Source organism: Tripterygium wilfordii, chromosome 5, assembly GCF_013401445.1.
Source record: "Tripterygium wilfordii isolate XIE 37 chromosome 5, ASM1340144v1, whole genome shotgun sequence".
Classification (NCBI taxonomy): Eukaryota; Viridiplantae; Streptophyta; class Magnoliopsida; order Celastrales; family Celastraceae; genus Tripterygium; species Tripterygium wilfordii.
In genome coordinates, this window is record NC_052236.1 from 6,000,753 (window position 1) to 6,005,351 (window position 4,599).

At 34.9% G+C, this 4,599-nt stretch overlaps 1 long non-coding RNA gene across 1 annotated transcript; it reads right to left on the bottom strand.

Moving 5' to 3' along the window:
* Positions 1 to 1,269: 1,269 nt before the first annotated feature.
* Positions 1,270 to 3,107, bottom strand: LOC119998993. Its single transcript, XR_005468324.1, has 3 exons — positions 2,867 to 3,107; positions 2,592 to 2,655; positions 1,270 to 1,336 (listed from the first exon to the last, which is right to left on the bottom strand). It is a non-coding gene; the product is annotated as an uncharacterized LOC119998993 (long non-coding RNA).
* Positions 3,108 to 4,599: the final 1,492 nt, after the last annotated feature.

Genomic DNA, 4,599 nt, shown 5'->3' on the forward strand with positions numbered 1-4,599 from the left:
TGTAAAGAGAGAGGCTTGGCTCTTCAACAAGCAAATCATAGTGGATTCAAACTCTCAAGGAGGAGCCTTGAGGAGTGGATGTAGGACTATACGTAGCCGAACCACTATAAATCTGTTTGCACTCTCTTACCCTACTCTTTACTTGTTTATTTGTGTGTGTGCTTGTTGTATTTAATTCTAATACTTGATTCCTACTTGAACTAACCTAGACTTCAAGCTTATATTCACTAATATCAAGTTTCTATAAGATTTAAAGTAATCTGAAATCAGCAAGTTTAAACTCAAATTTGACATATTTTTAAGGGTAAAACAATTCACCCCCCTCTTGTGTTACCTAGATTCTTTCAACATGGTCTATTGGCATCATTACCTTACGAAACATAGCACGAAAGCTAAACTAGCATGTTAGACTTCTAAGAACACTAAATAGAGTACAACGGTCCACTTGATGCTTTGGAATTGCTCAACTCCCTCCATTGATGGGCTTCTGACGTTTTTATGCAATTTGAAACGTAATATTGTCTATTGGCATCATTACCTTATGAAACATGGCACGAAAGCTAAACTAGCCTGTTAGACTTCTAAGAACACTAAATAGAGTACAGCGGTCCACATTGATGCTTTGGAATTGCTCTACTCTCTCCATAGACTAGCTTTTGACGTTTTTCTGCAATTTGAAACGTAACAAGGTCTATTGGCATCATTACCTTATGAAACGTTGCACGAAAGCTAAACTAGCCTGTTAGACTTCTAAGAACACTAAATAGAGTACAGCGGTCCACATTGATGCTTTGGAATTGCTCTACTCTCTCCATAGACTAGCTTTTGACGTTTTTCTGCAATTTGAAACGTAACAAGGTCTATTGGCATCATTACCTTATGAAACGTTGCACGATAGCTAAAATTGTCACGCCCCGTTTCGGGTGGGGTCGTGAGATGAAAAACACACAAGCAAAATTCGACAGACGTGACGCAACATTGTAGTACAATGAGCGCCAACCTGCACAGAAAGCGACAATTATCCTAAGGAGGACTCCAATGGCATTAAGCCTCCAGAAACATAATCCAGTACTACTATAGTAATTAAGACTGCAACGGTCCACATCAAGCAGATGCAATAAAACAACCACTTAAATCAAAATGCTAGACCTTAGTGGTCAATATCACAGCGGAAACAAAACAACAACTCAAGTCGAAGGTGACTGACTCATAAATAAAATTCAACAATTTAAAATGTCTAACAATCCTAAATAAAGGTAAGGAAACAGACATCTAATATACATGGGCTACACCGCACTGTCACGCCTTCGGCAGTCGATCCTGAACATTTCCTAACCTTAGGGGGGGGGGAAATGAAAAGAAAGAAAAGAAGGCATGAGCGAAAGGCCCAGTAGGGAAATAAAAATAGAACGATAAACAACGAGGTATAGAAATACAATACTAGAAGGAACCGTACTAGATTCGGGCCCCTATAAAGATTTACAGTGCTCAAAGTGCCAAGAGAGTATAAACATGACACATAACAACAATGAATATGGATAAATGGTTACAAGGTACAATATCCAATATGCATCAATGAATGCAATTTACAACATATATATACATTTAAAATATTGTATATATTTAAAACAACAAGTGGAACAATTTACAATATCCAATATGCATCAATGAATGCAATTTACAACATATATATACATTTAAAATATTGTATATATTTAAAACAACAAGTGGAACAATTGAGGCACACCGAATGCCGAAGCACTCGTTGACCAAGTGTATACAAGTACACGTAAGGTCACAATCACACACAAGGGAGGATCCATTTAAGGAAAGTGTACTCCCCAAACAACAAGGATATCCGGACACCTAAACCGGTAGTGGGTTGTACACCCCACACCGAACAATGTGATACAAGAACAACACAACCAACAATTGTCCACAAAACTTGGCTCAATATATGCCATATTACAATACAGTCAAACATTTACAACTGATATAATTTTTATATCATTACAAAAACTTACTTTAACAACAACAATAGTACAACTGGGTTGTACGCAAAACAGTTTACAATACAAATTTCCAAAATCCCATCTTGCGGTCCAATAAACTCGGGATCCTCCTAGGAGTCGCACAACATCCAGGCCAAAGCCCCGGCGTCACTCCCGACCCCTCATCCATTGAACTCCACAAGGGTGTAAAATATGTAAATTATTGGTTTTGAATAAATTTACAATTTTTTTCTCTTTAATGCATTAAAAGAATTTGATGCAAATAAAAGTATTTATGCAATATCTTTGTTATGAAAATTCATAGTCAAACATGATGGATGCAAGACGGTCTAAACCCACACAATGGCTTAGGCCACAACAACATATCCATGGAGGAAGACAAAGAAAAATAGAGGCCAACAATTATCCATGGACAACAATCAAACAATTGTAGGAACAAGGAATTTAAGAATATAGGAGGTTCCTACAATGATTCAATACAAAGCATAAAAGAAATTATTAAAGAGAATAGAAATTTTCCTAAAAGGATTAAATACAAGATATACAAAGAATTATTAGAGAAGGTGGTAGTTTCCCTACCTCTTGTAGACACAAACTTTACAAGCTTAAGCAACACGCGTCAAGTATTATCCAATGAGCCAACCTAATGAAAATTTAACATATCATGACTTAATTTATCAAGGATAGCATCAATTTAACGAAAGCCCCAAATTGGTTCAAATACCCTAAAATTGTATTCTAACAATTTTTTCAACTAAACTTGTATCTAATGGGATTATAGATTTTACCAACTGTAGAGACCTTCAAAATAATTCCTAATAGACAAAAAGAAAGAGATTTAGGTGTCAAATTACCCTTTTGTTGCCAATCCAAAAAGTATCAAAGAAAGTCTCTTGGTTTGGAAATCATTACAGTAAATAAGGTTTGTGGGTGGTTTCTTACGGAAAGAAGATGGCTGGCCGGTGACTTGAGTGGGTGGTGATGTTGGAACTTGTGGTTGCAGTGGCGAGGAGAGAGCACGGCCGCACAGAAAATTGAGAATAAAAGAACAATTGAAGAAAAGAGGGTAGGGAGGGTCCGGTCGTGCACTGTAGATTTAGGTTTTTTTTTTTTTTAAGACTATTATGACATTTACTTCTCATTATTTACTATTCTGCCACTTATATAATCACGATTCTGCCATTGTGTATTCTATTGAAAATACTTATGACTAAATCCATTTTTATTTTAATATTTCTAAGTTTACAATTATAACCTCTACAACACCATGTAGCTCAATGAATATTACTACTAAGGACACTTATCCGTTTTAACGGACCCACAAAATACGGGATATTACATCCTTCCCCACTTCACAAAAATTTCATCCTCGAAATTTATACAACTATCTAAACTTAAATACTTGTAAGTAACACTACATAACACCATATGTTCACTAGTCAACAGTTCAAAAAATATATAAAAATTGCAAATACTTGGGGTGTTACATTCTCCCCCACTAGACAAAAATTTCGTCCCCGAAATTTATACCACTCGTCAAACTTAAATGGCTGCAAGTAATAGCACATAACATGTATACTACCAAAGAATTCACACACACAAAAACTACAGACTCTTGGGGTGTAACATTCTGCCCCTCTAAACAAAATTTCGTCCTCGAAATTTTACTAAGAAACTACTAGTTTACTCATAGTATTAGTTATTTCTAATTTACCATGAAACACTAGACACGCGTCCATGCTATCACAAACTTCAACCTCAAGAAAAAATGTTACAAGAGAAATTCTACAATGAATCCTACTCAAAAGATCCAATGCCAATACGAGTTATTCTCAGAATCGATCAAGTATAGAGAAACAAATAATTAAGTAAATCCACTATGGGATTAGAAATCATGTACACTTAATAATTTGTAAACTAGTCAGCTAGGCCGAAAACCATTAACCACTTCCAATACATACAAGTTCAATTCCAATTTCAAGAAGAACAGACAGAACTTTTGTGAAGTCAATATAAACTAGTTCCACATAAAATTACCACAATACTAGAAAAAATTAACAGGATAATTTCTGTTATTTAACGTAAGTCATACTTATTAGTAGACCATGGAACGCAGTAAAATACAAAATTTCGACAATCTATAACCAATTATAGCATGACATGATATATCTTATTAGCTTAAAGGAAAAGTTCACAGAATTAACAATCTTATCAATAAAATAAACAAATTGACATGTCAAACTTAGTCAACAAATGTGCCAAACAGTGCTCAAGTAATTTTCCACAATTAACAAGATGAGAAAGTTTCCAACTGTTACAGTCAAAGGGGTAAATACAAACAATTTTCTTCTTATCACATAAAAGCTACACCTAGTTATAATAGAACTGATAAAATCTCTGACACTTAATACAAATAGGCTACATGCCACATGGTTAATTACTTTAGTACATTTGACGCCATCAAAGGACACATTTACAAACATGCACGCAATCATACTAATACAGAGATACTAGTATACTACTTTTACAACAAACTTGGAATAGTAAATTTAAACCTCATCTGATCATAAACTATCCTGTTGATAGA